General features: G+C 39.9%; 1 pseudogene; it reads left to right on the forward strand.

Annotated features, from left to right (window-relative positions):
• Positions 1-20,894: 20,894 nt before the first annotated feature.
• Positions 20,895-21,855, forward strand: LOC125097307 (uncharacterized; annotated as a pseudogene).
• The last annotated feature ends 344 nt before the right edge of the window (positions 21,856-22,199 follow it).

Below are 22,199 nucleotides of genomic sequence, written 5' to 3' on the forward strand. Positions count from 1 at the left end.
TTCCAGTCCCGTCCATGTTGCTACAAAAGTTGGGTATTCATCCTTTCTGATGGAGGCATAATACTCCATAGTGTATATGGACCACATCTTCCTTATCCATTCATCCATTGAAGGGCATCTTGCTTCTTTCCATAGTTTGGCAACCATGGCCATTGCTGCTATAAACATTGGGGTACAGATGGTCCTTCTTTTCACTACATCTGTATCTTTGGGGTAAATACCCAGTAGTGCAAATGCAGGGTCATAGGGAAGCTCTACTTTTAATTTCTTGAGGAATCTCCACACTGTTCTCCAAAGAGGCTGCACCAACTTGCATTCCCACCAACAGTGGAAGAGGGTTCCCCTTCCTCCACATCCCCTCCAACACATGTTGTTTCTTGTCTTGCTAAATTCGGCCATTCTAACTGGTGTAAGGTGATACCTCAATGTGGTTTTAATTTGAATCTCCGTGATGGCTAGTGATGATGAACATTTTTTCAGGTGTGATAGCCATTTGTATGTCTTCATTGGAGAAGTGTCTGTTCATATCTTCTGCCCATTTTTTGATATGATTATCTGTTTTGTTTGTGTTGAGTTTGAGGAGTTCTTTATAGATCCTGGATATCAACCTTTTGTCTGTACTGTCATTTGCAAATATCTTCTCCCATTCTGTGGGTTGCCTCTTTGTTTTCTTGACTGTTTCCTTTGCTGTGCAGAAGCTTTTGATTTTGATGAAGTCCCAAAAGTTTATTTTGGCTTTTCTTTCCTTTGCCTTCGGAGACATATCTTGAAAGAAGTTGCTGTGGCTGATATCAAAGAGATTACTGCCTATGTTTTCTCCCCTTTTTATACATTTCTGTGAGCACACAGCTCCTGGGTCTTACTTCCTTCCCTTCCCCCATATGGTGTGATCATGCCCATTTGTACCATTTGCACTAGTAATCTAAGTGAATTTTGGTAAATTTTGATGAATTTGACAATGATTCCTATGTTTTGGGAAACAGGGGCACTAAATTAATCTAAGAGGCTAGGACCTTTGGAGGCATTCACATAGAATACAATTTTCAGCATATCTGTGTCTGATGTAGGGGAGTGAGAGCCTCTGTGGGGTGATGGAGCTTTAATGCAAATGGACTTTGGATTCAATTCCATGAAAATGTTCTTTTAGTGTTGGTAGGATTGTGTAACTTCCGGACCTTGGTTCCTGGGGAATGGGGATGTTAGGGAAAAAAGCCTTCAGACCCTGGTAGATATGAATTAGTGGGAAAGACAGGACATTTCAGAATATTTAGTCATAAATTGTCTGATGACATCTCTTGGCACAAACTTCCAAGGCTCATGTTTCATTGAAATATGATGAAGAATTTAATTACACTTTGTAGTACACAGTTAAGACCTTAATTTTCCCTCAAACATATATACACAGCATGTTGCAGGAATCTGACTACAAATACTTGTTAAAAGTTAAAGAAATTTTAGGCTGCAGCTGGATACCTCCCATTTGCTTCCTGCAAAGAAAATTTAGTTTTCTAGTAAGTGTGACTACTAGGTCCTTAGGATAAGTATATATCCTCAGCCAGGACTTGGAATTCAAAAATAGAATTTCTGAAGATGAATAGGATCTTGAATATCAACTAATATACCTTGTTAACATTTCAGACGATGGAGATGAAGCCACATTGAAGTCATGTCCAAGTTTACCCAGCTCTTTATTATGAAGCTGGGACTGGAGTGAGGTTTCCTTGGTGACCATAGCCATGCCTTGAGCCATGGAGCAGAGGTTCCATATGGATTTTAAATCTATAGGGACCAACTGGAGAGCAGTGAAGAAGTATGGCATCAGTATGTAGAGATGAAATTTTGTTGTTTGTTTCTTCTAAGAAATGATCTGTGTGCTATACCAGCTTTTCCCTTTTTTGTTTTCTTGGTCACTTCCATCACCAAATCTCCCTTTCTTTTGATGAGCTCAGGTTTTAAGTGTTCTTACTTTAAACTCTATGAATGGGAGCTCTGATGTTGATAGGTCTCTGCAGAGCTAACCAATGTCCGTATGCCAAGACCCTCCCACCCTTGGACCCTGGATAAGTTACATGAGGGATGGCAAACACTGTCAGGCTCATCTGCTCATTGCCAAAACCCAAAACAAACATTGACTATACCATGTTGTGCTGTAAATAATACAAATTGATTAATCAAGATATATTTTTAAGCATGCTTAAAACTTTTTTTTATTTTTTTAAGATTTTATTTATTTATTTGTCAGACAGAGATCACAAGTAGGCAGAGAGACAGCAGAGAGAGAGGAGGAAGCAGGCTCCCTGCTGAGCAGAAAGCCGGACACGGGGCTCGATCCCAGGACCCTGGGATCATGACCTGAACTGAAGGCAGAGGCTTTAACCCACTCAGCCACACAGGCGCCCCCATGCTTAAAACTTTTGATGAAAAGTTTAATTGTTCCCCCCGTCTATTTGAATATATTGTAAAAATACTAGGTATAGGTAAAATACTTTTCCGAGTAAAGGACTCCATCAGACACTGATCACATTGATTTAGCTCAAAACTTGCAGAAGAAATAATTATGTTTGGAAGGAGACTAAGCTTTTAGCCAGTGTGTAACTATTTAAATATTTTGAAAAATAAACTTGATTATACTTTTACTTATAATGTTTTATAAGTTGAATTACATAAGTTATATCTTAGAATACAAAAAATTAATGCAATAATAATATGGCATGTAGAAATGTGAAAATTTGTTTGTTTTAATATATCCATGTTATCCATTACTGCTTATGTTGAAGGAAGATGGTAGCCATTGAGTTTGTCTCCACATTTCTATTCCATCATTCTCTAGACCCAACTCTCATTTTGGTTAATTCTAATTTAATTATTCTTTGAAGATTCTTTCTAAGATATTAGTCTGAACATGATGCATAAAAAGTATCCAACTTAAGACTTAAGTAGGAAAGCTGTTGAACTTTCTGCAGTTCACTTCCTTGGTAATTTTCATAGTATATGCTTAGAAATTCATTCAGAAAAGTAACAAAAGGTCATTTATATTCTCTCTTTTTTTTTCCCACATTCTGCATATCAGTTTATTTTTTAATATTTTTTAATCATTTTTTAAAATTTATTTTCAGCATAGCAGTATTGTTTTTGTACCATACCCAGTGCTCCATGCAATCCGTGCCCTCTCTAATACCCACCACCTGGTTCCCCCAACCTCCCACACCCCCACCTCTTCAAACCCTTCAGATTGTTTTTCAGAGTCCATAGTCTCTCATAAGTACTATTCTATTTTTGTAGTTGGAGAGAGGGCAAAATGGTGACCTTTAGAAAATGTGATCTGTAGTGCAGTGTTAGGCAAACCACAAATTTCAATACAATGGTCAAATTTGAATTGAATAAGATGGAAATTTTTTATTCTTTAAGGTGTTCTTTAGTGTGAATTGATTTTTTAAGGAAATATTTCAGCTGTCATTTTCAATATAAATATTTTAGACCATTTAAAGATATTAAACACATTGAGTTTTTTAAATTAAATTTTGCTTATTGGAGAAAATTTGGAAATAACAGAGAAATAAATTGAAAATACTAGATAATTTCATCACCTAAAAAGAAGTAAATGAGAATTTTAAAATATTTCCATTTTCTTTTTATGCATAGATTTTTAAAATGCTTAAAAACATGAACTCTATAGTTTTGTATCCTCTTTTCAATTAAGTGGAATCATTTTTTGAATTGTAGTCATCTTTATCTTCATGTCTTATCATCCACATAACATATATTTATTGTTACTTGATCATCAACAAAATAGACAAACCATAATTACCTTAACAACCATACTACTGTAGTATAAGCGCTATTGAATACTTTCTTTTTTTTTTAAAGATTTTATTTATTTATTTGATAGAGAGAAATCACAAGTAGGCAGAGAGGCAGGCAGAGAGAGAGGAGGAAGCAGGCTCCCTGCCGAGCAGAAAGCCCGATGTGGGGCCTGAACCCAGGACCTGGGATCATGACCTGAGCCGAAGGCAGTGGCTTAACCCACTGAGCCACCCAGGCGCCCCTATTGAATACTTTCTTAATAAAAAAAGTAGCATAACTTTACAATGTTGAAAAGACTACCAAGATATATTAGTTCCTTCCTGATACACTTAAATGTTCAATGTTATTAATTTAAAGGAGTGTTCTTGGGAATTGAAAAAAGGTCAGTGGAGTTACTTCTAGTTTTAAAAGGAAAAATCTGTTAAAACTTAAATTTTTTTTTGTCATAAATAATGTCAAATGATTTTGGATGCCAGAAAATCTTATGTTATTTGACAGAATCAAAGATTTATTCTAAAAAGCAATTTTTCAGCATTGATTATTCATAATGTGACTCAATTGTGATTTTTAAAATTTCTCTTAGAAATTTATGCATTCACACCATTGATCATCAGGATAAGGGTTAAATACATTATTTAGATATCAGTTTCTTGAAGTTTTGAATAATATTTTTTGGCAGTTTCTTCTGTTTCCTAGCTTGAGTATATAGTACTTGGCTAGCTAGCTTCCATCTCATTAAAACTCACGCTATTGAAAAGATACCAGTATTTCCACTGAGAGTTATAGTAGTATCAGTTTTAGAAAAGCCTCATCTCATTATGTAAAACTATGCTGAATTAAGAGTGAGGAATTTGCAAACTGTATAGCTTCAAAGTAATTAGTGAGTTGTTCAGGGCTGCCCCTTGGATTTTTCTCTTTTTGGAAAAAACATTGGTGCCTGGAGACTGTTCAGTTTGGATATTCTGCACTTAATGAATGACCATTTTAATTCCATTCCTTTTTAACACTTCCTGTAGAATTATATTTTAGATCCATTGAAGTTTGCAAATTCCTGCATATGGCATTAATAAATTATTCTTTCATTAAAAAATATTTTTAAATTTCTACTAAGGAAAAGCACTGTTGGGCTTTTCCATGTTTTGTTTGTTTGTTTTAGGATTTCATTTATTAAGGAAAGAGAGAGGGAGAGAGAGAGCATGGAGGAGAGGGGCAGAGGGAGACACAGACTCCCTACTGAGCAGGGAGCCTAACGTGGGCTAATGGGGCTGGATCCCAGGACTCGGATCATGACCTGAGCTGAAGGCAGATGCTTAACCAATTGAGCCACCTACACACCCCTTCCATGCTCTGGATGTTACTGTTCTTAGTAAATAAGTTGAATTCAAATTTATTTTTTAGAATGAAGTTATTAAAAAAATGTGCTGGGATTGAAATTATGAAGCCATTTTTATGTCACTAATTCTTATTTTGAAATAAGTGGTAATTTGGTAACTGATATCATTGTGATATTTATACATTTTGAGGTCTGTTGTATGTATATATACATTCATGTTTACCCATCTGTTTAAAATTATTTATGATTTTTAAAATTAGTGATAGAAAGTGGCTAGCACATAAACTTTAAAAAGGAACATTATCCTTTCAATTTATTTATTTATTTACAAAGATTTTATCTATTTATTTGAGAGAGCAAGCGAGAGAGAGAGAGAGAGAGAGAGAGAGAGAGGGAGGGAGGGAGGGAGAGAAAATGAGCAGGGTGAGTGGCAGAAGGAGAAGCAGACTCCCCGCTGGGCAGGGAGTCTGATGTGGGGCTGGATCCCAGAACCCTGGGATCACGACCTGAGCCGAAGGCAGACACCTAACCAACTGAGCCCCCCAGGCATCCCCTGTCTTTCCAATTTAAATTATTAGGTGATAGAACCTATCCTTTCAAAATATTATATTGGTGCAGCAATTAACCTATTACTTGACTTGGCAGATTGTTAACAGTCAGTTAACAGTCTTGCTTTCTGTTCATGAAGCAATGGCCACATGCAATTTCATGCTGACTTGTCTAGTTCTTTTTTTTTAAAGATGTTATTTATTTATTTGACAGACAGAGAGACAGGCAAAGAGAGAGAGAGAGGGAAGCAGGCTCCCTGCAGAGCAGAGAGCCCGATGCGGGGCTCAATCCCAGGACCCTGAGATCACGACCTGAACCGAAGGCAGTGGCTTAACCCACTGCCACCCAGGCGCCCTAACTTGTCTAGTTCTGAGTTTAATCATTTATTTTCCAAGGGAAGTCTGAATGCACAGGTTGTAATGGTTAGGCAAGGCTTCATGAAGGATCTGAGTAACACTGTAAAGGGAAGAAATTGTTGCTTGAGGCAGGGAGCAGAGCTGGGTAGCTTGATGGGAACATCAGCCTGCAGAACAGGTAAGTATTCACAGGACAAGGAGGAAAGCCACAAAGGGTGGCAGGGCAACAGAACAATGCAGTGGAAAATGGCATTGTTTGATAGGGTGGGGTCAGTTTAAGGAGAAGCTCGAAAGCAAGCTTTCATGTTTTCACTTGGTTCAGCGGTGAGCTACCAAAGGCTTTTGAAGTAAGGAATGGCCTGATAAAATATTGAAGGAAGAGTCAGCAGGGTGTGGAGAGAGCAAGGCCAGGATCAAGTAATCCAGGGAGGAAGGGAAGGAAGGAAGACCCAGCTTACAGGGGTGACTGGCCCAGGACATTCGGTATGCAGCGTTAAGAGCATCAGCCTTTTACATGAACTTGTGTTCCTTGGTTATTCTATGGGAAGAATACATTACATTCATTTTAAAGTAAGTCCAATATTTTATCACTGCAGGTTGCATGTGGTTCTTGTGATTTTCTTTACCTGGAGTATGATTAAAAGGGGAGTAGCACTAGTGGGACTGTGGGATCTTTTAAGCGGCAGTGCTGGCTTCACTCAGCTAATCTCGGTCTGATTGTGGAAGGGGGGGGATCCTGAGTCTGAAAAACTGATGCTTTTTTGTGATACTGGCCCTGTAAGGTGACACATTGTGGAGGAGGGTGTGTAGACATGTACAATTTGATCTTTTTTCCCCACCAATTTATCATGATTTCTCACTTAGTGATTTTTTGTAGGAGGTAACAAGGCATTAAAGCCATTGATACCTATCTGACATGTAATACTAGGTGCTGCTACTTTGTATAGGATAAGAATATGAATTAAATATGTAAGGGTAAGAAGGAAAAGGTAAAAATTCCTTTTAAAAACAGACTGTTATTTCCTGATGGGGGAAATCTTCAGATAGTTTGATTCCCTATTTTATCAGAAATTGTTATTATTAATGGGATTATGGCATATGTGTATACATGTGTGTGTGTGTGTGTGTGTGTGTATAATAGACTAACATCTAATATAAGTCTATTCTGACTCATAGATAATTTGGAATTTTTAAAGACCCTGAACTATACAGAATCACTTGAAAATGTGTTTTTGGAATAGTTAATCTGATCAAAGATACTGTATGGTGATTTGGGAGCTAAAAAGATAATGAGCACAAGATTTTGGGAGAATGAGTGCCAACCATGCCTGCTTCTATTTAGAACTCACCAAATAAAATAGGCCATTTGAGAAAACCTAAAGAAACAAAAAATAGCACAGTGAGACAAAATCATTTCTCTAAACCACCCTTAACATTTTCTGACTCACCTCCTGTCTACCCACCATTACTGTTTAGTGACTCTCCAGGAGATGAATGAAAATTGTTACTTTAAATTGGTGCAGGTGCTGACTCAGGTCTTTGTCATATGTTTTTTCATTCTGGATCTTTGCTTTGCAGGCTGTCATGCCAGTAAAGGCTGGATACAAGTAACATCACTATTCTCTACCTGTTGTTGCTATTAGGCAGAAAACTGCCATAGAGAGTTTCCTGTTGACATTTTCCAATCCAACATGACAGTGTAGCCAAAATTATTGTGAGACCTAGTAAAAGACAATGTGAATTCATACTCAATTTTTTTTTGTTTCTATTCATGCCAGTTATATGGAATGATGTGGTTTTACAGAGTGTGTATTTTTAAACTGTGAGCAATGATAATGGATTGGCATTTGTATCTTTCCATTTATTGAAGATTAGGTAAATGTACTCTTGGTATGTTCCCTTCATTTGTTCTGATTCTTATTGTAGGATTCATTAAACAGCTGAGAATTGTTCTGTGGCGGTATTGTTTGCTTTTGAAACCTAGAATAATATTTCAAAGGAATATTAAAAAGACAAAATGAATGTGACACTATGGATATTTGGTTATTGAGATGAAAATTCTTTTAAAAGTTCTTTTATTACTCCAGGGACTTTAACATTTTTGGACATAGAGGAAAGGAAAGTTAATTAGTTCAGATGTTCGATTTCATGTAATATAATATTGCTTTGAGTTAGAATGTTCCATTCCTGAGTACTGACTGCATTTAATATATAAACACATAATTTTTTGGTTTTTATGTTCTTCATTTACACATATAAAGCAAAGATACTTTTAAGAATTCAGTGATCCTGGAACTGTTATGAATTGAATGGTTATATTGATATAATATTATATTTGTTTTTCAACTTTGCCCATTAATTTCCAGCTGACTTCCATAGCAGTGGACACAGTGTTGTCAATGGATGGAAGATACATAACACAGTGAAAAATAAATGGTTTTTGTGTATGGCAAAAACACCCGAGGAGAAACATGAATGGTTTGAAGCTATTTTGAAAGAAAGAGAACAGCGAAAAGATGGGTGTATGAATTGGGCACTATTACACTTTATGAAGATTCTAACTTAGCAAGGAAGCAGATAATGGGCAGAAGTTACAAGAAAAGAAAAAGGCATATGATGTTCACTTAGATTTCCCATGTGATGTAAGACTCATGATAAAATACTTTTTTAAAAGATTTTATTTATTTAACACAGCAAAAGAGAGAGAGAGCACAAGCAGCAGGAACAGCAGGCAGAGGGAGAGGGAGAAGCAGGCTTCCCACTGAGCAGGGAGCCTGATGCGGGACTCGATCCCAGGACCCTGGGATCATGACCTGAACCAAAGGCAGATGCTTAACCGACTGAGCCACACAAGCACCCCTAAAATACATTTTGAATACTTCTAATATTATTACTAAAAGAAAAGAAAAACGTTGAATAGTTAGTAAAATAATATATTGTGGCCAGCAGTGTCTTTTTTTAAAAATATTATTCATTTATTTAATAGATCACAAGTAGGCAGAGAGGCAGGCAGAGAGAGAGAGGAGGAAGCAGGCTCCCTGGTGAGCAGAGAGTCTGATGTGGGGCTCAATCCCAAGACCCTGAGATCATGAACCGAGTTGAAGGCAGAGGCTTAACCCACTGAGCCACCCAGGCACCCCAGCAATGTCTTTTAAATAGTATCTTAGTCTGTCGAGGCCACTATAACAAAATATCACAGACTGGGTGGCTTATAAACAACAGAAATTTGTAGCTCACTCTTCTGGAAGCCAGGAGTCCCAGATTCAGTGTCTGGTGACAGCAATTTTCCGGTTCATAGATGGCCATTTTCTCACTGTGTCCTCATATGGTAGAGGGGCAAGAGATCTTTCTGTGTCTTATTTATAAGGCCATTAATCCCAATCCCATTCATGAGGACTCTAGCCTCATGACCTAATCACCTCCCACATGCCTTACCTCCTAATACCATCACGTTGAGTGTTAGGTTCCAACATATGAATCTGGGAGGCATGCAAACGTTCAGTCTACACAAATAATTTCATTTGCTCTAAAATCTGTTCAGTTTTCTTTGCACCTTATTCTTGCTATTTCGAAAATATCATTATGGAGTTTTCCTGTAAGAGACAGACTTCAGTAGTACAATGCAGTGCTGTAGGGCCTTCAACAGTTATATCTTTAACAGTACATTGAGAGTTTCTAGACCAAATATGTCAGTATCCTAATTATAGAATAAAGCACTCTGGATATACATTAACATTTTAAAATTGTTACAATGCCATTGAATATAATGTAGCCCAATAAGGAGTGTGTTCATATGAGGAGGGACTGGCTCAAAATTGCTTCACATTTTTAGCAAGATTTGCAAAAGGTATTTGATCTGGCAATATTCAGTTATGTGAAGTTTATCTGCAACTAAGCACATTTCTGCAATTCAGCTAGGAAATAGAAATGCTTGTGTTACTACTAATTTCTTCACCAAATAACTGATAAGACAAAAAGCAGTGTTTTCTTTTCCCTTTTTCCCAAAGATTTAGGAGCAAAATATCTCATTGCTGATGAAATTTCAGGACACAAAGAACCCTTTCTTCCACCTTCAGAAATTTTCCCTTGAAGCATATGCAAAGCTTCTATTTCTATTTTATATTCTAATATAATATATTTCTAATATTTTAATTCATAGCACACATTTGTTTGAGAATTTCCAAAACATTTCAAATACTTAACTCCTTTGATTGATCTGGGTTGGAGAGCCTGTTAGAAAAATTTAAAACAATGATTATTAATACATAGCTGATTCTTTAAGTTTTGTTGAGTCTAGCAATCAATTCAAATAGCATAGCAAATCATTTCAAAGGTAAAATATATGTTACATCAAGTTGAACCTTTATTTATTTTTTTCAGAATAGCTATGCATATAGATAAATCTGAAGTGAAAAAGGAAGGAGGGAAAGAAGGAATGGAAAAAGGAAGAAAGCAAAGCTAGCAAACAAGCGTGTTCTATTAATTTGTTTATGTTAACAGGCTCTATTCTTAATAGAAATTATTCTGATACTGACAAATGGTAATTCCTCCTCCATTGTAAAAAATAAAAATTCTAGTAAAAAATTTTGTAGTTAGAAGACTGAAAATAAAAATCACAGAAATCTTGTGATTTATGTAGGTCCCATGATAAAGCCACCCATTAACTTCCTTTTGACCCCTACTCTTTCCTTCCCCTATGCTCCAAATTCAGGTATTTATTAAAATGTTTTATTTATTTATTTATGAGAGAAAGAGAGGGAGAGAGAGAGAGAGAGAGAACTAATGCACATGGGGAGGGGCAGAAGGAGAGAGAGAAGCAGACTCCCTGCTAAGCAGGGAGCTCGATTCAGGACTCCATCCCAGGACCTTGAGACCATGACCTGAGCCGAACGAAGGCAGGCACTTAACCTACTGAGCTACCCAGATGTCCTGTGGTAGAGAACTCTGTATCTGCAACCCCCTGCCCACGCTTGATGTGCAATAAATTTTGGTTTCATGCAGGCAAGAGTGAGTGAGGAGACTTTTTCAGTTACCTGTCCTTGGTTTCCTTTTTGATAGGCTTAAAATTAGGAATGGAGCAAGACACCTGGGTAATGATCTCCGAACAGAGATGTTACTGTCAACATTTCCTGGATGATAGTGAGGTGAAGGAATGGACCTAGAGCTCAAAATCATGGAAAATTTTAGACATCTATCCGTCCATCCATAACGTCAACAGTTTCAGGATGTATGGTGTTCTGAGGGTGAAGCAGACACTGGGGTCAGGCGGGGCTGGCAGACAGCAGGTTCACTGAAGGGGACGATGTCTAGCAAGGATGTGAGTACAGGGCCTACAAGTCAGAGAACCAAAGAATGTAAGACACAGAGTCTAAACCCGAGATTAATCAGCACTTTGACACCTGGGCTCAGGTTGAAGGACCATCAATGAGGAATCTGAAAAAGAGGGTCCTGCAAGGGGCCTGGTGCAGAGCAACAGGCGGAGAGGTTGCCTGGGTGTTGAGCAGAGACCCACTGTCAGTCCTCTGGGGTCTGCGGGCAGCTGCACATGGAAGTCCCTGCTGGGTGAAGCATGCAGGACCAAAGGGAAGGGCGGCTGCCTTAAGCCGTGCGCCGTGCTGGCTGTTTCCATATATTTCTAATCCTCAGATGCATACTTTGCATTTATAATCTTTATATTTTTTAAAGATTCAGAAAGCAGCAGTCAGGGAGTTTACCATGCCTGCCTTCATACAACCAGTGAATGCCAATGTCAACTCTGTAGAAGGAGACTGGAGTGGTAGTTCAAAGCTGACACTTCGCAGTCAGACTGTCTCCATGCAAATCTGGTCCTATTTCTGGCTAGTTGAGTGATGTGGGAAGTTTAAATGTCTTTTTCCTCTCTAAACATGAAGATGATTTTAGTGCTTACCTGTAATGCCTACCAGAATGTCTTCTCAATAAGTTATGCAGATACCATAAAATAACCATAGACCACAATGGCTCCCAGCCCAGTTAGAAGAATATAAGCCTGGAAACCCTGGCCTGCAGGACAGCATGGGGTCCCTCCTTCAGGGGCTAGGGTCCTCACAGCAGAGCACTCAGCTGCCAGCAAGCTGCTGATGCTGTCCTTGGTAGGCCCCCAGCTGACGGCTCTTGTGGGAGAGAAAGAGTGGAGGGGAGCCCACCTTGGCTTAGAAATCCCATGTTGCAAAGAAGAGCCAATTTCTTAGAACCACCTCTGGGGCATAACTTCCAGGGTTCTCAGAGGGACATGCCTGTTTATAGGAGTCACTTCAAGCTATAGCTTCTCACCAAGAATGTATTCATATTCCATTTAGCCATCAGGAGTCATTTTGGTCATGAGCAATGCTGCCTGGTAACCCAGCAGACGCCCTGCCTCCATCAGGTTCCAGGGAAACAGAGCTCCAAGGCTGACCCAGGGTCAAGTTTTCCTAATTAAAGGAGCAGGAGTCTTGTTAACTAAAGAGTTAACACGGGGGTGGAGTGTGGAGAGGGTGGCTGGGTGATGGACATTGGGGAGGGTTTGTGCTATGATGAGTGCTGTGAAATGTGTAAGCCTGATGATTCACATACCTGTACCCCTGGGGCAAATAATACATTACATGTTAATAAAAATAATAATAAAAAAAAGAGTTAACATGATCTTACACAGCCAAAGTGCTAGTTAGTTACAATGATATGTGAGCATTCTCCACAGTGCCTGATAGGAGAGACTCGGTAAATTTTAGTTGTGTTCATTGTGGCTTTTTCCATAACAGTACACTAGCTTAGTTACTAGTTACCAATTATAGACCAAGTTTGAGATTGTTTTTGACTGGATCAGGATCCTTTCGCAGAGTGTTAATGGGATCTTGTGATTTCTGTAGGTCCCATGATAAAGCCACCCATTAACTTCCTTTCTTACCCCTCTCTTTCCTTACCCTATGCTCCTAATTAATAGCATTACTTACAGTGTGTTCTTTCCTCATTTTAATTTGGCATATTCAGGAATCTGCTGACATCAGAACAGAGAATGATGCTTTCATTACATACCAACCAGCTCAACCCATTTGTCAACCACTGACATTTCATAAGTGCTCAAAATGAGCCAGACATTGTGCTGAGATCCTGACATTCATCAGTTCATTTAATCCTGTGACAGCACTGTGGAGTTGATACACTTTTTTTCCCCAAGATTTTACTTATTTATTTGAGAGAGAGAGAGAGAGAGAGAGAGAGGAGCAGAGGGAAAGGGACAAGCAGACTCCATGCTGAGTGCAGAGCCCGATTTGGTGCTTGATCCCAGGACCCTGAGATCATGACCTGAGCCAAAAGCAGATGCTTAACCGACTGAGCTACCCAGGCATCCCTGGAGTTGGTATTACTATTTTTGTGCTATTGAAGAAAAAACTGAAGTTTTACTTCTTTTTAAATTTTCTTTCTTTTGGATGGCTTTAACAACCTCTTCTGCCTTAAAATGTACTTTTTAGACTAGATATCCATTTTTAGAATTCCATGCCCCTTGATTATTTATTGAAATAAATAGAAAAGTAATTTCCTGACACCTTCTATAGCTTGGCTTCTCTGACCTCTGTGCAAAGTTGAAACCATTCTAAAATGTATCCATTACTTTGTGTAAAAGTTCAAATGTTATATTTTTATAACATGAGCACAATAAAATATTTTATTGTAAAATGTTTCTTTATTTAGTGTTCTCTGATACCCCCTGGCCAAAAAAACAGTACCACGCTGGTGCTCTCCTGTGTTATAAAATATCATCCTACTTATCTGTGATGTGGGGCTCCTCTCCCCACCCCAACATGGTAAAAAATGTGGTTTGTTCATCCTCCCTGGCCTTTCACAGCCACAGCAGATGGATGTGGTAGACAGTTCTGATGGGTGGTTTTGTGCTGGAATATTCCTTTTGGATGAGTTTATTCTTTTTTAAAAGATTTTACTTATTTATTTGAGAGAAAGGGAGAATCAGAGAGAGAGAGAGCACAACAGGCAGGAGGGTCAAAGGGAGAAACAGATGTCCCAATGAGCAGGGAACCCAATATGGGGCTCGATTCCCAGACTCCAGGAACATGACCTGAGCAAAAGGCAGGTGCTTAAGCGACTAAGCCACCCTGGTGGGGTGGAGGGCCACCCCCACCCCCCAGATGACATTTTTTTTAAGATTTTTTTATTTATTAATTTGACAGAGAGAGAGAGAGATCACAAGTAGGCAGAGAGGCAGGCAGAGAGAGGAGGAAGCAGGCTCACTGCTGAGCAGAGAGCCCGATGTGGAGCTCGATCCCAGGACCCTGAGATCATGACCTGAGCCGAAGGCAGAGGCTTAACCCACTGAGCCACCCAGGTGCCCCCAGATGACATTTAAATACAAGAATGAATTCATTAAAAACCTTATATATTTATTTATTTATTTATTTATTTGTTTGTTTATTTTTAAAGGTTTTATTTATTATCTGAGAGGAGAGAGAGAGAGAGAGCACAAGCATCGGGAGGGGCAGAGAGAGAGGGAGAAGCAGACTCCCTGCCAAGCAGATAGCTGGAGGTGTGACTGATCCCAGGACCCCAAGATCATGACCTGAGCCAAAAACAACCAACTGAGCCACCCTTGTGCCCCACTAAATAACTTCAAATTTTGAAAACAGTATAGTAAAACTATTGGTGTGTACTAATTTTATATTGCAGAATAAATAACAACACACCTAGTGCCTTGAAACAACACCTATTCATTAGCTCATAATTCTATATGTCAGAAAGAAGTTGAGGTGAGCAATACTAGGCTATCTGCTTAGGGTCTCACAAGGTCAAAATCAAGGCCAAAATCAAGGGCTGAGGTGCGGCTGGGCCTTATCTTAAGGGTCTGAGGAAAAAAACACTTGCAAGCACATTCAGGTTGTTGACAGAATTCAGTCCCTCGTGATTGTAAGAGTAAGTCCTACTTCTGTGCTGGCTGTTGGCCAGGACCACTCTCAGAATCTCCCTGTGTTCCTTGGTACATGGCCCCTCTATCTTCAAAGGCAGCAGTGGCTCACTGAATCTTTCTTGTGCTTTTAATTTTTCTCTTACTCTTGTGCCACCAGCCTGAGAAAACTCTCTGCTTCAAAGTGCTCTACTGACTGGGTCAAGCTCACTTGAATAATTTACATATTTTCAGGTCAACAGACTTGGAATTTTAGTTTCATATACAAAATCCCTTCATACCACTACCTAGATTAGGATTTGGTTACAAAACCAAGGGATGGGATTCTTGATAAAGGGGTAGAATTCCATCTACCATATGGGGTGTGCAGTTTTTTTGGGTTTACTTTCTTAGAGTTCAAACATACTGGTTTTCTGTGCCTGGAAAGCCATATTCCAGTCTGTCTCTTATATTAAGTCATTATTATTCTGTTTATCTTGTCTGTTTGCTATCTTTAGGATCTTGTTGTATTTTCTTTACAGTTAAAACTACTCTAAAAATGTCACTTTGTGTTTATTAGCGGTCTCAGTAAGTTGAATAGGTATTATATATAGGGTTTAGGTAAGCATGAATGAACGGACATGGGTTTTCTAAGATAGAGTAAAATTTAAATAATTTGGAGCTTTGCATATGTGAAAAAATGCAAGCTTAAATGCACTGCAAATATTTCTTTATATCTGAGGCTCCTTCCAAGGCTGCTTGATGAAAGCATGGTAGAAATAGACTTCTTGGGGAGGCAGGGATGGGAAAACTCTTTAAGTATTTCACTGGATTTCTATTGCAGTGAATTTGTGTCATGGCTCTTGGAGATTGGAGAGATTTACAGGCCTGAGGAAGGTGTACACTTAGGACAAGCATTATTAGAAAATGGAATCATCCACCATGGTAATTATTTTGTTAATTACTAAGTTATTCTCTTTGGCCCCCAGTTGGAAGCATCTTGATTCTGTTAATCAATCTGGCTTATAGTAAATGTCTATATTATAGGATGCTTATGTATTTTTTTTTAAGATTTTATTTATTTATTTGACAGACAGAGATCACAAGCAGGCAGAGAGGCAGGCAGAGAGAGAGAGAGGGGGAAGCAGGCAGAGATGCAGGCAGAGAGAGAGAGGGGGAAGCAGGCTCCCTGCCGAGCAGAGATCCCGATGTGGGGCTCGATCCCAGGACCCCGAGACCATGACCCGAGCTGAAGGCAGAGGCTTTAACCCACTGAGCCACCCAGGCGCCCCGATGCTTATGTATTTTTAACATTTCAAGTACCTAATATATATAGAACTGCAGTTCTGGGAATTTTGTGGAGTATGGGTTTATGGTGATATATTTGCTAATTTTAATGTGAATGGCTACGAAACAGGAAAAAATTAGAAATACAGGTAAGTATTTACCTGGGGTAGTGGAAGAAGACATGGCAAGTTCTAACTGGAGTATTTGGGGCTGCATTATGAAGGAAAAGGCCTCATGTAAGGCATTGTAGAATGAGTAGAACTCTGACAGGGCAGAAGGGAAGAAGGACGTCCTTCCCTGAGGCATGGGAGTGGGATAGCTCATGGTGGCCTCTTAGGAACTAGCACAAACTCTCACAAGGCAAGACAGTCTACTTCACAGATGAATATACTGGAAAGGAAGGGTTCGGTGGGAGAGGTAGGCACATCTGATCCCACAAGATCTTAACTCTCTGGCTGTAATATGTTGGGTTTATTCTGAAGGAGATGAGGAAATGATGGACACTTTTAAGCAGAAAAGTGGCCAGATCATGGCTTTCAAAACACTTAGGTGCAGCAATGTGGAATGTGGAGTGGAGATGTTGGAGACACTGTGGGGGAGCCCCGTCCATCAGGCAGCCCCCGCCTTTCCCTGTAGTAGGAGGATGATGGCTATGTTCTAGGGCGTGATGACAGAGGCCCATCTGGGAGACTTCGGTGAAGGTAAAGCAGCCTGTTTGAAAACTGTTGGATGTGGGAGATGAGGAGTGAAGAGCAAGATCAGGTTACTGTGAGATTTCTGTCTGGTTGACAGGGATGACTATTCAGGAGAAGGAGCAGGGTGGGAGAGGATAAAGGGTTTTTGCCAGGTTCGTTATAAGACATCCACAGGGGAACACCCAGCAAGAGGCTGAAAATGTATGTGTAAAGCACAGTGTATACAATCATGGGAATCATTTCAAGAGAGCACCAGTTTCCTGAGAAGATCAGTAACAAGGAAAGAAGAAAGCAGTGATAATGGGACTAAGTAAAGCTTGAAGAATTTCTAATGCAAAATGTGGGAGAGGAGAAAAAGAGGGAATTATGAATAAACATGGATATTTGGCTAAGCTACTTCAATGTTCTTTTTTTTTTTTTTTTTTAATTAGAGTGGGATGAAACTGAACTAGATTCTCCCAGTTTTTCCTTACCATTCTGGGTGTCCTATGAAATCTTCCACTGAAATAGATAGCTAATCAGACCACTTCTGTCACTTCCAAGATCCCCACCTTTTTCCCAGTTACAACTTCTTCTTCCTTTCTCCTGCTTTTGTCCACCATCCCTATGACACAGGCTCCAGGAAACAGCTGGAGACCTTTTAAAACAAGTGTAAGATCAAAGCATTCTCCTGCTTATAATCATCTACTGGCATCCCATTACACTCAAAGAAAAGTCTGGAACCTCTTACTTACTATGGTCCAGATCTCTTACCATGGTCCACAAGGCCCCACCTAATAGGGCCCCTGACTTCCTCTGTGAGTTGGCAAATAATGTTGTACCCAGCTCATTACACCGTGGCCCCTGTGGTTTTCTCTCTTCCTTAAACACTCTGGGATGACTCTGCATTTAGGATCTTTGCTCTTGCAATTCTCATTCAACTATTATTTATTAATTCCTAATACATACCAGGGACCTTTCTAGGTGCTGGAGGGACAGCAGTGAATGAAATGACAAGAGTCGCAGTGCTCATGACTTATGTCTTCAGTGACACTGTTTTAGAATCTCATCCTATTACCATAAACTGTATTTTTAATTTTTGAAATTTTCTTCATGAATTTATCACTCTCTTAAATTATCATGCTATTTTATTTGTTTGTTTATTATTTCTCTCTTTACCTCCCGTATTGATTCTGTCCCCCCATCAAAATAGAAGTACTATAGGAACAGGATACCTGGAGTGCCCATCACATGTAGGTGCTCAATAAATATTTGCTCAGTGAATAAATAAAGGAGTAATTATACTGTTAGTAAATAGATGATAATAGTGATAAATTGTAGGTGATTTTGTTCTTGATTCTTTAGCACTGTGAAAACACACAACATAATATCTATTGTGCTAAAAAACATCATCCAAAAACTTATAAGTAAAAATGAAAAGATGTTGAGTTAGATGACTTTCCTCTTGGATGCTTCTCTTTCCTTTCTTTTAACCCCAAGCCCAAATGTACATTTGGGTCAAGAAGGGAATATGTTGTGTTTTGTCCTGCAGTCTACTGAAGCTCAAGTAGGTAGACTATAGAGAGGTTTTACATACAATTATAGACCTTCAGAAATCAGGTGATTCCTTTCTCATTTAGGCTACATACTTTCAGGAACTACGTCTTATCAGTAGAGCAAAGAAGGGAAAATCTATTTATGAACTATTTGTTTATTCCTTTCCTTACTGACTCTTTCTTTCATTCTGTGTGTAAGATATTATGCTACCTAGCATAAAATTATGTTGTGGCCTTTATTTCTTATGGCCTAATAGTTTAAACCTATCATTTTACCTTACTCATCAAGCAATCCTGGTGTTGACATATTTCCTTTCAGAAAGGTAGAAATCCACCAGGATGGGATAATTAACTTTTTGCTGAGAACACTGAGAAGGAAAACTGTATTGGTTAACGATAGCTGCTCTAACAAATTTAAACCTCAGTACAGTGGCTTCCATTCTAGAAGCTACATTTTCTCTCAGGTAAAACCAGTCACTGGTGAAGGATCTTGGAGGCACCAGGGTTTTAGTCCTGGGAGAGGCTCACCCTCCTTCAGGGCAGGGCTCTTAACGGTCATTTTGAAGGAGTGATGGAGTTTTTGGATTGTTTGTTTTAAATGGGCCTGTACACTCCGCATATTGCCTTACTTTTGTGTGCATGTCCTTAGATGCAACTCAGTTCCATGACCACTCCTTATTTGCAAGAGAAACTTAGAAAAGTGTAGTGTAGGTTCATGCCCAGGGAAAATAAAAGCTAAAACAATTTGGTAAACAGCGATCCAATTTCTGCCACTGAGGTAATGCTCTCAGGTCAATAAAAAATATATGGAATTATATTAAAGCCAGAGTAATCAGTATATAAACTTGTCAATGTTTTATAGTGATATCAGCATATAATAGTCATAAAAGTGACTTTCACTCCTCCATTGAACTTATTTTTACCTTTGTCAAAACCCCATTGGACATATTGGTGTAGGTCGCTTTCTGGGTCCTTGATCCTGTTCCACTTATCTATCTTTATTCCGTTCCATTTGTCTATCCCTTCACCAACACCACACACTTTTGATTACTGTAGCTATAGATCTTGAAATTGGGTAGAAGGATTCTTTTGGTTTCATTCTTTAGTTTTATTTTCTCTTCTTTTTCTAGGTTCTGAAGCTGATAGCTTGTTGTCCTGAGACTCCTTTTGTTTATAGACCAGGAGAAAGAGAGAGAGAGAGAGAGACAGCGAAGGGGTGCAGGGAGAGAGAGAGAGATTATTAAGCAGTCTCCATGCCCAGCACCAGGAGAATGCAGATTCAGTCTCACAACCCCGAGGTTGATCATGACCCGAGTCAAAATGAAGAGTTGTACTAACTGAGCCACCCAGATGCTCCTCTTCCTTTCTAATGTATGCATTGAATGCTATAAATTTTGATATCCATTGATTTAGTTGTGTCCCACAAGTTTTAATATGTTGTATTTTCATTTTCCTTCAGTTCAATGCATTGAGATTTTATCTTTTACCTTTGATAATCTAGAATGTTACTTTTTTTTTTAAGATTTTATTTATTTATTTGACAGAGAGAAATCACAAGTAGGCAGAGAGGCAGGCAGAGAGAGAGGAGGAAGCAGGCTCCCTGCCCCCTTTTGATGTCTAGTTTTTTTTTTAAATTTCTTTTTAATTTTTTTTTTTTTGGTGTTAGTTCTCTTTATTTATTTATTTATTTATTTTTGGTGTTAGTTCTCTTTATTTATCTTCTTTTTAATTTTTAAACTTTAATTCCAATAAATTGATATCTAGGTTTGTATTTGTTTCAGGTCTATGATGTAGAGATTCATCCCCCCCACCCTAAGAAGTGTGGGCTCCTGTTGGCAGGCACTGATTTGCATTTGAGACTCAGGTGCACTTCCCCCACCCCTACTCCCTTTATGTCCTGTTGCCAGGCATTGGTTTGCTTTGGAGATGGAACCCTCCTAGTGGTTCCAAGCAGTTGCTAGTGTCCCAGAGGACACTGGTGATCAGAGACAAAGCCACAAGGCTCTTTGGAGCCAGCTGGTGGCCATCCAAATGTCTCCCCACACAGTTCTGGAACCTCTGTGGGCTGTTGTGGAGCAGCTGTGAGCTGCTGGGTTGGTGACATACGAACGTTTGCCACATGGGCCACGAGTCTCTGGGTTTTGCTGGGAGATCCTGGTGTGCACTGCAGTGGTGGTGTTCCTCGTAAGGTGCGGACTCAGCTTCAGAAGAAGAAAGGGGCATTGTGCCCAGAATGAAGTATCTGGAAAAGGCATGGAGAAGACGGAACCGGACGCACCAGCCTGTGGAGCCGTCGCATCATCTGAGCAGAAGGCCAGTCCTCTCCCGTTACAGATTCTTGCTCTGGCTGCCCTGAATCAAGGTGCCGGGTATTTTTCTGTGGAAAATGCTATGCCACTGCTGAAGGGAGTTGGGAAAGGCTGTTGAGGAGCCCTCACCAGCTGACTGACCAAAATCCCATCTGTAGTGCAGCCCAGGAAGATGGAGAACCTCCTGTGAGTAAAATACCAGAAGGCATCAAGGACAGACCTAATCTGCAGGGAAGTGCAGAACCGCCGGTTCAGGACATTTGCAGCTGTGGACAGACAGTGCAGGAAGAGGCAGGGGAGGCAGGCAGGCCAGAGCTTGCTGATGAAGGATTGCAGTGGCAGGCTGCTGGTGAGGGCCAGAGCCAATGCCACACCCTCAGCCACATCTTACTGAAGGTGATGCATCTGCAACAGCTTCTTAGAGATCATCTGGAAGGTGGGTGATCGAGGAGGGAGGTGGAGACTGGCTCGTCCTCCACTGTCCATGTGCCCTAGTGCAGGAGCCCCGTGAACAAAGGAAAGCAGTCCAGGGTACTGAAGAAGGCACGTCCGAGGAATGAAGAGCTCCCAAGTAACAAAACAATCCACCCATCTGAGTAAGTATCTTTTCACCTTCGAAACACCATCCTGGAAAGTGAGATTCACAAGTTGCACTGAAACTCAAAGCAGAGCTTAAGTTGTGTGAATGTCACCTCAAACACCTGGAGAGGAAGATAGTCAAGGAGAAGTCTTTCTGCCTGCAAGTGAAGAAGGAACTTGCCAAGGTGCGCATTAAGGCGGATGCTGCCCACTGGAACTTAGGCCTCTATAGGAACATGACCCAGGACCTGCATCAAGAATGGCAGAAAACCTCCTCCTTGCATGACCAGGAGCACCTCCTGGTGGAGAACAGAAGGAGGTGCCAGAGGAGAGCCAGAAGGCTGTTCTGTGGGCAGAGAGGGAGTTCCAAAGGCTCCAGGCAGAAATCTATTGCCTCAGGCAGAAGCCGGCCAACTCTGGGCCCAAGGTCCAGCCTGTCTCTGGGGGGCCTCCTGCTCCTGCTCCTGCTGTTCTGGGCACAGCCTCTAAATACCCTCAAGGGCCAAAGTCTCCCCTGAAGCCCCAGAAGCCCAAGAAGGGAGCATGGGTGCACTGGCCAGACTCCAAGTTCTCCGGTCCCCTGGGGGTCTGATTCCCTTTCCCAGCAGCCACCAACACTCACAACCAGAGCACAAAAGCTCCTATGCTTACCCCTTAAGCCATACCCATTGCTCCTTTTACTTGAGATCCACCCTATTATTTAACTGATGCTACATATTCCCTATAGCCATCTGAGTGTGAAATAATATTTTTCAATGTTAAGCATAAAATAAAAAAAATAAAAATATCAAATTGCTGATACAATTGCGACTGAGAATTGATTTCATTAAGGGATTATATGCCAAGCAATTAAGGGTATTAA

This window comes from Lutra lutra, chromosome 4 (assembly GCF_902655055.1).
Source record: "Lutra lutra chromosome 4, mLutLut1.2, whole genome shotgun sequence".
Classification (NCBI taxonomy): Eukaryota; Metazoa; Chordata; class Mammalia; order Carnivora; family Mustelidae; genus Lutra; species Lutra lutra.